Source organism: Hetaerina americana, unplaced genomic scaffold (genome assembly GCF_022747635.1).
Source record: "Hetaerina americana unplaced genomic scaffold, ioHetAmer1.1.p SCAF_72, whole genome shotgun sequence".
Classification (NCBI taxonomy): Eukaryota; Metazoa; Arthropoda; class Insecta; order Odonata; family Calopterygidae; genus Hetaerina; species Hetaerina americana.
This window is the reverse complement of record NW_027287339.1, coordinates 643,832-657,409: the sequence shown is the minus strand read 5'-3', so window position 1 is coordinate 657,409 and position 13,578 is coordinate 643,832. Positions and strand designations below refer to the sequence as shown.

Genomic DNA, 13,578 nt, shown 5'->3' with positions numbered 1-13,578 from the left:
GAGGGAAAAATTGTATCCTTGTTTTAGCTTAAGAAAGTTCGTAAAAGTTAAGGGGACCACCCAAAACCTACCGATTTGCGGCTGATGCTTTCCCCCTCCAGTTTTCGAAGCTGATATTTGATTACGAAAAGAGTTTTATTAGTTTTTCTACTTTAGCCTATGCATGCGTGATAAGGGGTTCGAAAAGCGAGGAGGAGGTGCGCCGCGGGTAGCGTCTAACCTCCGCTATGCAGAGCGTAATATCGCTGTCGAGAATCTAGGTCTATCAATGCGAACGTGAACTGTTCTCACTTCCTCCACTGTGGAGGGATCCGCCCGAGTGGAAACGAAATCAGTCCAGGATTGAACATTTTTTGCCCTTACTCGATCTTAATTTTTTCCCACTTCTTTTGTTTCATTCCCTGTGTGAGACATAAAATCCACATATTTCGTGAAATGTTTTTAGTTTAGGCTTCATTTATTTGTTTAATTTTATCGAAAGATATTCGATTTATTTCAGAATATAGAGTTTTCCTCTCGTTCAATAGGGAAACTTCGGTGAAATATTTTGTAGTTCTTTCCTTCCTTTCATTTATTTAATTTAATCCGTATTTTTATCCGAAAAAGATTTTTTTGTTTCAGGTTATAAATTCCGGGTTGTAGCAAGTACATTGATGTGCGATGAGAGAGAATTTAGCAGCAACGTCGGAGTTGATGGTCAAATTGGTCGTCGTAGAACCTATTGTCTCAGGGTTATCAAGGTGCCGCATTAGTTTTCCAAACAAATTTACGGTGTCAGGAACACACCCATTCATAAGTATTTCAATAGTCTCATGTTCCATATTGGCGTCGAGAAGGAAAAACTCGCGATGCGGCGCACTCGTGTCTCGGGAAGGCTCGGTCAACCTCGCGCCCGTCGGGGGGATTTAATCCATTCGGAGACTGATCGAGGGTCAGTGCCTATAATTATCATAATGTAGCGAATTATGCAAGCAGTTCTCCGCGCTATGGTAATCATTGTACACGCACACAATTCATAATATGCAAGAAATACTCACCTGTTCTTACAACCGCACTCGTCTGCTAGCCAACGGTAAATCGGAAAGGAATTAGTGAAAGAATTCCGCCTACGATTTAAGATTCCTTGATCTTCTAGAATGTCACGTTATTATCCATTCTTTTCTCAGTCAACAATGCGTATTGCTTTTTTGTATTGACTCATGAAATTCTGAGTGGTGGATTTTGAGGTTAAGAATTATGCAAATGAATTAGGAGGTGCTGGTAGTCTAGTGTGTCGAGCATTCGGTCTCTGAACGGAGGATCCAGGCTTGATTTTCGGGTGTTTTCACTTCTAACGTGTTCATTCCCTGATTGGGCGTATTACCTTAGCCGTAGGCCTTGGTACAACGTTATCCTAACCTATCAAATGAACCTTCAGTGGTCGATGAGCGAAGAGTAGGTTTTAAATCCACACTTTATATTTCAGATTTCAAAAGTAGGAATGGGACTTGATGACGTGACATATTCTCTCTTGATTTTTTTAACGGGAATGATGGTCAAGTGCTATTGAAAAAGAAGTTGACTTAAGCAGGTTATAAGATGTTGGAAAAGTATTCAGAGGCAGGCCTAAGAGGCTTAGTAAGATTAAATAATCATATTTGGTGATGTTCGAGTTAGTTTATGCTGTAGGGTACGCGTAGAAGGTTTGTATAAAAATTATCGGTAACATTTTTTTCTCTGGCGTGACTGTACGTCGCAGCGTGCTCGCACTGCTTAGGCTCGGTGGTGGGGGGTCTGGCCTTCAACACGCGCCAATCGCCTGCGAACGTTCTTTCGCGCTAGATAGTTGTTTTTATTGGACCCCTCGGTGCAAGCGCAAAATGCAGAGAACGATTAAACAGCGGTACGCCATCGAATATTGTATTGGATTGGGGAAATCGGGTAGGGAGATATTGGGCATGATTTTCCAAGTGTTCAAGGATGAAAGCATCCCACAGACGAGTTTTAAGTACGTTTAAGTAAGTTACGTTTTAAGTAAGTTACGTACGATGAGTTTTAAAAAGCACGTAAATTACATTAAGGAGCGAGCGAATTAAATAATAACATTTGGCTCCTTCAATCCCCCGTTTAGTTAAACACGTTGTGTGCACAGTAAATAAGTGACATAAGTTCTTCAAAGATGACCGAGAGCGTTCGGAGGACAAGCCCCGTGCTGGATGACCGACGACGTCAACAACCGACGACAACGCACATCTACATCTACATAATACCCCACAAGCCGCCGCAAGTTGGCGTGTGTTGGGGGGGGGGTTTAGGTCACCATCCGTAACAAGGAACAATACCACATGCAAAATCAGCACATACATGCAAAACTACACCCACAGCAGCGCGCACAGTCATACAAAAATCCTTTCATCCAACTCTAATGCAAAAACATATACCATAAACAAACAAACAATTCCACCCCATGATCCAGCATAAAATCCATCCAACAACCAGAATATGAAAAGTAAGAAGGCGAAATTCCACTACCATATAACATGCGACATAAAACGTTCTCCTCCCCAAGGATAAAGGTAGGGAATGTGACGCTGAAGGTAGCGGGATGGTCAAACATGCGGGTGAAGTGCTGAATTCAGACCGTCGGTTAAGTGTGCGCATGATTGCAATTAGTATTGGGATTTATAAGATGACAGTGCACACCGTTATCACTGAAAACTTGGTGATGCGAAAGATCTGCGTTAAACTCGTCCCGAAGGTCTTGACGGACGATCAAAAGCAGAGTCGAGTGTCTGCTTCTGAAGACCTTCTCCAACGTATTGAAGAAGTTCCCGAATTTTTGGACATTCCCGACTTTGATTTAGCAGGTTATTTTATGTTCCCAAAATGGTAGAAAATGGAATAGAACGTTCGCTGAAAAATATTAAGCCTAATAAATCTTCCGTACCCGATCAAATACCCGCTCGTATATTTAAGGATCTAGTTTCGAAAATTGCGCCATATCTAGAATTCATAGTTAAGAAGTTGCTGGTAGACCACAAGGTTCTCAGAGTTTTGCAAACGGGTAACGTAACACCAATATTTAAAAACAGAGATAAGGAGGAACTAAGATTCTACAGACCTATTTCCCTCACGTCCATCTCGTGCAAGAGAGCAAGGTTATGGAACATACAGTTGCTAGTTCGACCGTGAGACACCTCGATAATCAGAAGTTATTAATGAAAAATCAGCACGGTTTCTGTAAGGGTAGATTCTGCGAGTCACATCTTGCGCGTTTTTGTTCATGATATTCTTACTTCGGGAGAGTGGAATGTTCCAGTAGGCGCGATTTTACTAAATTTTAAGAAAGCCTTCGACAAAGGACCTCATAGTAAACTACTCGCAAAGTTAGAAGCATATGGTATTGATAAAAGTATCCGGGGTTGGATTAAAGACTTTTTGAATGGTCGGGTACAAAGAGTAGCCATAGATGGAGTTAGCTCAAATGCAGTAGCAGTCACTTCAGGTGTTCCCCAGGGAAGTGTTATCGTTTATTATTTGCCGACGATGCAGTGATTTATCGTGATTTCCGTGATCCTGAGGACAAAGCAACTTTAACAAATGACCTTAATGCTGTACAACGCTGGTGTGACACTTTGCAATTAGAATTAAACTTAAAAAAGAAAATAGTGATGAATTTTTGCAAAAAGGGTAATTCCCTCCCGAACGCCTGCTGCATCGGGAACACCGAAATGGAATGGGTAGACTCAATTAAATACACTCACTCACGACCTCTCCTGGGTGAAGCACATACGGCGAATGTGTGGACAAGCTAATAAAAAAATTAGGATTCATTGGAAGAGTACTAGGTAAATGTGTTGAAAAGGTCAAAGAGAAATGTTATCTGCCGCTGGTCAGTCCTCATTTAGAATCTGCTGCAAGTATATGGGATCCTCACGAAGTTGGATTAATGACCGAATTAGACCGTGTGTAGCGTAGAGGAGCTGGATTTGTAAAATGTTGTTATGATACACTTAGTAATGTGTCCAAAATATGAAAGCATCTAGGCTGGGGATCACTCACGGAGCAAAGGTTAAATTACAGATTAAATATCTTGTATAAATTGAAAGGACGTCTCTTTATTAGTGATGTGGAAAGTTTATTATTACTCCCATCGTACTATGGTAGGAGAGCTCATGTTAATATAATTAGAGAGAATAGGTGTAGAACAGATATAATAAAGATGTAATTTTTTCTTCGAACGATAATGGATCATGATAACATTGACCGACCGCGGTAGGGTCATATTCGGGTGCAATTGCTCTAATGTGTATTCACCCCCTGCCACACACCCTAGCGGTGGCTTGCAGGGTACTAAAATAAATAAAATATAAATGAAAAAGTGAAATCCTCCCTCAAAGGACAATACCATGAGACCCTAATTGGGAGACAAAGAAGCTTTCATGTGTACCCATAAAGACCTTTCGGAATCCACCTACCAGAGAGCCTTCGAGTCGTGGAAAAGCCGCTGGCAAAAGTGTGTCGACGCTCAATAGATGCACTTTGAAGAATATTCAGGCATTGTAGCTATATCTGAAATAAGTATATTTTTCCGAAACGTTTTCCGATACTTTTCAGACAAACTTTGTAGTTTACTAGTTTTTGTTTTTGCAATTGCGATGCTTGCTCCAAACAGAACTGAACACGAAGCTTGTAATAGCTGCGTTATATTTCAAGCTGTCATCAGGACTTTTAAATGATGACATTTAGAAGAATGATACTCCTGCTCATTCCTACTCTCGGGTAAAGCTAAGCTTCGCGATTTTCTGCCTCCCTCCATCAGGACATCTTCCTTGGGGGAACACAGGCGACAAAGCCAAATAAAGTGCCTCCCCTTTACAATTTAACATATTGTCGAACTTATTACGAGTTAAGGTCTACCTCACCTATAAAAACCAACTTTCAGGCTGACTGCTGTGGGGGATGGAGAAAAGTGATGTAAAATTAACTAAACAATGTTTAAAGAAAGCAACCAAAGACAAATAATATTTTCAGTTAGCGATTATTTGTTCCCCAGATCTCTGGGTTGCGTCGAGAACAACATAATACATATCATAGATCACAATATCAATTGATGAGTTTGCTATAACTACTCCTGTGTGATCCCTTACAGTGATTAGGAAAACGAGCTCTAGTGCCCATATTAGTGATTGTTTGTGCTTGAACTTAGTACCGGGTAGAGTGGCTAACAAGCCAAAGATTTTGATGGCAGTTGGAACGGCATTGACTATAGTAGCTGAGGTAAAGTCTGCTCGTGTATCTACATCTAGGGCCAAGATTAGCATGTTGCCAGCCAATACTACGAACTATGAATTCCAGGATCAATTATCCCGTAGATTATTCCTAGCAATCCAAATATTTTCTCCTTTCCTCTTTCTTGGGCAGTAATGTGTGTGGTTATACCAAAGCCTGGTAAGTAGAGAAGGTATATACATTTCTGGATGCCCAAAGGATCAGAATAGGTGTTAATATGAAATTGGGTCTCAACATCCAACGATACCTAAGAATGAAATACTGTAATGGCTCCTACCACTAATAGTACTAATGTAATAGGACGGTAATGATAACTGCCCACACAATAAGCGTTGCGCGTGATTTGATATATTTCAATTCCAGAAGGCTTTGTATCAATTGTGGGTGTTCCAGTTTTCCTCAGACTCTTAGCGCTGTTTCGGTCTGTCTTCTACTCCTCCCTATATTCAATCTACGTCTCATTCTGAGGACTTCGTTCCCCAGGGTTCCTTTCGCAGACACAACATCCCGATCACCAAACGCGAAGTGATCCGTTGCTCACCTATCAAGCCATCTTTCCATTCTATCACTGGGCTTGGAGCAAGGTGACCTTTCAATCCCTCACTATCAACCCGACCTTCAAGTTGAAGACCAGGTTCTTTTGATTACTTTCTTGCACGGAGCAAATGTGGGAGTGAATGTCATCATGGGTCGAAATACACCTTGCTTGTCAATTCAAGAAAAAGTAGTTAGGGTTAAAAAAAAACATTTATGTGCATCAGGTGATTTCGGAAACGTTATTATTATGCATATATCAGTGGAATGAGTGAACTTCTTAAAGGTGGACAGACGTATGAGTCTGCTAATTTTGAAATGTTTGTCGAAGTTGTTAGCCTCACGCCGCTAAAAGTTCTCAATTCCGTCCCGGGAGCATCGACGTGCATTGAATTTTATGCTTTGTGGTGAACCCTCTCAATGTCAGTGAGTGAATCAGCACCCCTACAAACGTGGGCGCTTGCGTTAAGAATTGCCTACGTACTTGTATCCAGTGTTGCCCTCATACTATTCCCCTTCCACAAACAGAATTTCACCGATGACGGTGCAATTTCTGATTCGTTGGGCCATTTTAAGCCAAAACCAAAGCTAGCCACTATTCAATGAGTTGTCAAATACAATTTATGTAAAATTTACAGCTTTATAAAAACTAGTATTCGAGTACATCAAAATCATCCTAAGGGGATACATAGTTTACATTAGTCACATGGGACTTAAATAATGTTGCCGTATTTGGGATAAAACCGCGTCCACGGTCGGTTAGAAGTCATTCTTTTAGTGTCAACATGGCGCGAAACACTCTCTGTAGCCTCTCCGCATGCTATTATATATTACCGTATATGCTCGTCACGAGAATGTGGAGACAGCCACCATTTGGAAGTGACCCTGGTCTCTGACGACCTCAAAGAGGGCCTAAGGATAAGGCAGGCCTAAGGGGCCAAACATACGCCAAACTAAATCCTAATCTTTTTCGAATATCACGGAAAGGAAATTGCTGATGTTCGAAGGTTTTTAAGAAAGCTCCTCACCACTCCCCACCGTAATTGACCTTATTAAATATCTATGAACGCTCACGCTACATCGTTCCATTTTTCATTCAGGCAATCGTCAGAAAATATCAAGGCTCAGTTTTTTTTTATGTGGCATGAATGGTGATAAATGAGGTTTTCCTGTTTTATCCACGGTAATAATATTTGAGTGTGCACAAGTTTTATACCACGTCTTGTTGATGTGAACAGGGAGTTTGAAATCGTTTCGACAAAAATATGTAAAATATAAAACAAAGAAGTTGCGGGGTCCGAAATTCAGGTGTTATGAATTCAAAAACTGGAATGAGAAGGGCAGATTTATTGATTGTGAAACGTAAGTCAGTCGTTAAGATCAAAGAAGAAATCTTTTAGTCCATCTCAATGGCAACTAGGCACTTACATGCATGCAGGTGCAAACCTATAATTGATATTTAAAGGTAGACGTAATTAGATCAATATGAAAGGGGTCGACCTTCTTTGAGCAAGACGTGTGATTATAAACAGGGTAGCCATTAGTATCCGTTTTGATACGGTTATAAGCTATGCACGTGCTACGAATGAATATATTCCAAGGCAAAAGGATAGAATAAGCTGACCTATTGAAAAGCTGTTCGTTATTATGACCTTCTCTGAAGCCGCGTAGGCAGGAAACGTTCATGAGCGCATGTAAATAATTTCCTGTTCATAAACCAGCTTCCTTTGGGGTTATGTTTTCCTAGTGAATTCGTCAAAGGCCGTAGGAATAATTTATACGGCTCTTATGTTATCTAACTAATAACATCATGGATACTTTTTTGGGCCTGGTATCGGCTGCTTACGCTTCCTGATGAGATATATTGATTGATCATTCTAATCAATCATCTGCGATTGTCTGTATTGATAAGATCAGCCCATCCATGATAACAGGGACAGTTTCAGCAATATCCACTTGATATAAGAATTACACTTCTTAATAACGGCCAGCTGTTAAGAAAAAATATGCCAAAACTTCAGAGAAACTTAACAATGATGAAATTCATTGTTGATTTGAAAATACCGCCCGGATGTTTGAATTTTACTCGCAAATGAATGAATACCTTTACTCGTAGGATCAGATATTTTACTGAGCCGACTGCAATTACGTAGAATGAACCTTTTAAAGGGAATCCGAGGCTGGTTGTGGAAAGTGGAAGCGATCGGTCACACAATTTAACGTTCACTCCATTTATTAAATATTCGTGATCAGTCCCAAATAATTAAAACAAACATCGTTATCCGGGATGCTGTTTTAATCGCTTTTATTTGCATGATATCGAATAAAATAGCACTTTTATGCCATACGTCATAAAATGCTTCCTGGATCACAAATAGTGCCGATGCACGCTCCAACGGTTTGTGCAGTATATCAAACTAACCAAGAGATCTTCTTGAGGCACAATTCCCTCATTACCTAGGACAAAATAGAAAGCCGCTTGCTCACGGCTATAACGGTTACCTAGTTGTACTATGACAATGATAGGAGAAGGGGTCAATAGGAAGTTGCATTGTAGTAATCATCGTCCCGGGAAAGTCTGTATGCGGAGCGTAATGTGATAGAAAAAAATGTATTACGGCTCCATGTTCCCACTTTATCAAGCACATAGGCAAGGCAAAAAATATTCTTTACCACCATTAATTCTTCAGTTGGAAATAAGCACCACGATCGGGGCCAAGGTAGACAGACTCTTAGAATATCTCTGAACACACTCCTGGAATCAAGATATTTAGTCTTGAACTTTCCCATGATGATTATGAGGAATTAAATATTGAATCTCGCTCTGGGTGATTTGAAAAATTGTATCAATTCAGTTTCTTTCAAATTGTTTTGAAATTGATAGTTTCAACGTAATTTGAGGCGAAGAATGTGAAAAATACTATTTTCATTTAAAATGGATTAGGTTTAAGTGGCGCATTCCACACAAAGGACAGATTTCCCTTTTTTTGGACTGCATTTAAATTAAGAATCCCTATGAAATGAATTAGAATTTTAATATTGAAACTTCTAAATGATATGAAATGCTGGAGTGATGAGTACTGGATCAGATTTTAGTACAAGACTCTATGTGAGCAAACGCCCAGTAATTCTATATTGACTTGTAGCTTTGAGAAACGGACCTGTGCTCGTGGGTTTGATTGCAGAATGGCTGCTCTTAAGGTTTTAATGTTTGAGGTACAAATATTTTAAAATAATATTAATAATAGCAGTCTACCGGGCTAGGTTAGGTTTTTTACATGAATGTTTACTTTGCACACTAATAAATTCCATAAGCCGTGGCTAGCATGGCACGAAATATCCTGAAACCCCCTGCTCCATTATATACTTGCATATTATAATAACTCATTATTTTGCTCTGTATACTTTCTACCTCCATTAATTTCAACCAACATGCCTATTCTTTTCCGTTGTCTACCTCGCTCTCCACTCTATCACCTCTTTCAGCATCCCACCGCTTCTTAGTATCTCCTGGATCCACTTGTCCTGCCTTAAACAATTTCTCCCAACGGCCGTCTTTTTTCCCTTCTTACCACAAGCAAAACTTTGTTGTTTGTTTTTCCTTTCTATCCATTTTATTTTCTTCTCCACACCAATTAATGGAGTGTGACGTAGTTTATTCTAGATTTTAATGGCAACAAATTTTACGGAACGAGGGGAGTAACTAACTATTAGGTACATACCATAAACAAACCATAAGCACAGTAATCAACCCGAAGGTCGGTTTGATAGGTGATGGTAGAGTTCACCCAGTACTAAACCCGACGGCGTGTGAAATTTACACATCAGGTCAGGGGGGCCGGTTCCTTTCCTTGTATTAGGTACAGTTGAACGGCAAAGAACAACATATTCACCATCAGCTTAAACGGAATAGCTGAATAAGTCCCAATTAGAAATCACTAGTTATGAATATATCGACGTTATTACACTACATGATACCTTTCATCTGAAAATGGGGGAAATTATGTATGTTATGCACCGAAAATAAATGAGGATTTTTCACTAATTTAAATACCAACTTTCCTCTTGAAATGCTGATATTAGACATTCAGATCAATTTCCGTATCTCTGTTCAGATATTAATAAAAGTTAAAAGAGATCTCCAGATTTTTTTACAACTATTTGGCCTTCGAGAGCTTTTCAAAATTGTGTCTCTTCGCTACTGCCCAAATTTTGATGGGCCATCGCCCTGACTTTGTCATGTGAAAAATAATATATTTTAGAGAATAAGTAAATGCCTGATCCTTAATCAAGCTTCAGAAAATTAATTTATCTTGAAATATAAATTCACAATATGCGTTCCAATAAATGATAAATGAAGAAATTGCAATCTCAACACGTACCCTTCATTAAAAAACTATTTACACTATGACATGAGAACGAAGTGAATTAGAGCGCTGGATGTGATTGCATAAAAAAACCAACATTTATTGCAATTGTTAAGCCGTAGGCTATCTGGGATTGTCAAATAAACAATGCATTTACCCAGAAGGCAATCACATCCTCAAAGTTCAAATTTTTTAATGATTGAATCGCAACAAAAGTAAAGGATGTTCCTTATTGTATAAAGGACTTTGGACAGTTGATTCCCCATAGGAAAGGTCCGTAAAATCTACCCAGTTTAAACTAGGTTCGCCTAGTTTGTGTTGATTTCTTGTCATTTTATGAAGATTATCATTGGGAGGAAAAAACTTTATGCTACAGTGTAAATGGAAAATTTAAGGAGGAAATGAATTTTATCTTGAACAAAAAGAAGCCACAATAACTGTCGCAATAGCTCGGCTGATGAGATCCGGGTTCCATAAAATTTGACCTCCATGTATTGGAGCATTCACTTTTCAGTCTTAGACTTTAGCTCTCCTTGCATTTGAACGATTGCAGTAAATTATTAAGGCGAGCTTGTACAACCGCACTGAAGCGTGTCCTTATGGGGTTACTACTCCAACGCTTTCCAAGCGAGGCGTTTGCCTGAGAAGGAAAGGTTGCAGTAAAATTCCAATCGTTAGGTCCGGGCGATGGACAAATCGCTCTATGTCTAGTCATTCTGTGCAAGGCATTGCAAACATACTGCCTCAAATATTTTTTTGGCATTCAAAGTCTCTGGAAAAAATGTACTAGTACTCTAAAATGTACAGATATTACTCTGACATAAAACTATTAACAGGTTAACACTATGATAAGTATATTTGCGTAATGACTGATGCCAAATTGTTGGTTATTTACGAAGTCTATAGTTGTAAAATGCCAGGAAAAGATCTCCAAGAACAATTAGCACAGCTTCATATTTTATTCAGGGGTATAATTTTATTTTAAAATCATTTTTCCCGCTGGTTTTATTTCAAACAAACCAAGAGCTTCGAGTATATATTCCTCATGCGTCCAGAGCCTTTTCATTGTTCCCATTGGTCGTCTTCACGGTCCATCTCCTTGGGAAAATCGGATGATCTGACAGTGGTTTGTCCTCGTTTCCGTCTCCCATGCCCTTTCTTCGTTCAATCTCCTCAACCTTCTGCAGAACGAGCCGCGCGTTGGAAAGTGTGAGGACGCGAGATTGTGGCGCGGAGGGAACGGAAAAAGGAACGCCGTTTGATTGGTTCGCCGCGTCCTCATGATCTCCGGCGCGAAGGGAGATTGGTCCCTTCCGGTCGTCCCTCTTGAAAGGAAGTCCATCGGCCCGGGAGTGGTCATTGTCTGGTAGGGGGAGTGGGCGAGGAAAAGTTATCTCGGTAAGAAATGACATCCTTCATTCCATCAAACCTCTTGTAGCCTTCGGTATTTCGCTATCTTCCATTCTTTGAGCCTTGTCCCTCCCTCTCGAACCGCCGTCAATCCAATTTCAAATGGCTTTTCTTTACTACGTGGGAGGATAAGGGAAACAGACAGAGTAAATTCGATCCTCCGGTTCGCTATTTTTGTAGCTCGTGAGTGAAAACGATTCCTTTGAGGAAGTTAGAGGATGTGATAAAACTAAATTTTTTTCATTTCACTCTCTCTTCCTTTATGGACCTCTTTTGAAAGAATTTGGTCGTGAAGAAACGGAAACATTTTATTCACTCTCTCTCCCCTCAAACTTTCATTTAAATTTTCGTAGGGATGCTCACCAAGGTTTTTCCAAAATGTCCTACAAAGATTGTCAGGAATTTGAATCACTCATGTTAGATAAGTCACCGTGATAAATTTATTTTGCTTAAACTCAAATATTCGAAACCAGACTGAGGAATCGGATCCGGGATGTTAATGAAGGTGAAATCCAAGTGTTGTCGAACAATTTCTTCACTCAGTCTTTTTCTTATGCATTTCCGTATGTTAGAATCCCTACAATGTTCTGATATGACTTCAGTGATAATGGATCAGAATTTATATAAAATCAAATAGGAATGGTCAACCACAATACTTGTGACATTACAAATTATCCTATTACACCTGCCTGGCTTCTAACTTCATTGCCTTTCTCACCAGTGGTTCCATCGGTCAAATAAGTTTATGAGTGAGAGAAAATGAGGTTATAAATTTTCTGATTTCTTTTGTTTTTGCAATGCATACGTTTGTTTGGAAATATGAGGAATAGGAATGCCTCAAACCTGACATCTTTGAACTTAAATGGGAATTCTCCGCATGCCAAGTAACCATGTTGTTGTGTAACACTATTATGTTCCTTTAATTTAGTTCGTTTAATTTAAGTTAATTCGTTTATTCTACTACTTTATTGACTAACGATTAAAATCGTTCAATTGCAGACTTTTTAACTTCAAGGAGAAGAATAAGGGAATTACAATAACGGCCTGCTATATTATGGTCTTCACAATCGTAGGAATAACATTTTAACGCCTGAATACGCAGTCAAAGCGAGGAAATAGTAGTTTAAATCATATCAGCCTGGAATACGAAATGTTGAGTCTTCTCAGTGAAAGGTTTGAAACCTGTTAGGTGTCTTAGGAAACGCCTTCCCCTACTAAAAACGTTTTTGTTGGGAAGGTTGTTCAGTTTTAATGCGTAGTGAAAAGTGTTTAAGTGTAGATGTTTAATTATCAAAAGCCTGACATCACTATGCAAAAAAATGATTCGTTTTTTCATCTTATTTGTTAAATGTATGTTCGTGTCTGTTCTTTGTTAAATGTACAACGCGAATTGAATGATTAAAAAAAGTGAATTGTTTAAAAAATGCAACTCTTGTGCAAATGTTAATAAAATTTCTGTGGACGAATGAACATAATAAAAAATAAGGAATTGATGATCGTACTTAATTAAAATTTTGGCAGCTTTCTGCGGAGAATAGTTGACAAATCACTTAAGATAGAGGTGACTTATCAAATGTCATTGTAAAAATATATAATTTCGAGGTGGAACTCAAGCTCCAAGATTATAATGACACAAATATAGTAAAACAAATTACATAAACCGGAAAAATCAACTCCACGGTTGGTTAGATTGGTGATAGCAGAGCTGACCTCGAGTTAAGTCCTACGGCGTTTATCAATTCGCTCATCAGGGTAGGGCGACCAGTTGCTTCCCCATTGCCACCGCGCATTCCTTGGTTTCCAAAATTTTAATTTATCTGAGCGTTCTCCGCGGGTGTAGCAGAGGCTTCCCAGAGTCTCCCAGATGTGAGCCACGGGTCCCAGGGTCAGTTGCTGAAAGTTATGACGACCCTACACTGACTACCGCGGCCTTCAAATTGCAGTACAATGATAAAAAAGAGAAGCAAAGCTAAATGTGATACGAATAGACTCAATT

At 39.4% G+C, this 13,578-nt stretch overlaps 1 protein-coding gene across 2 annotated transcripts in view; it reads left to right on the top strand.

Moving 5' to 3' along the window:
- The window catches only part of LOC139697297 (progestin and adipoQ receptor family member 3), a 134,039-nt gene that overhangs the window by 14,285 nt on the left and 106,176 nt on the right, over nucleotides 1-13,578 (top strand). The gene's annotated exons all lie outside the window — the stretch shown is intronic.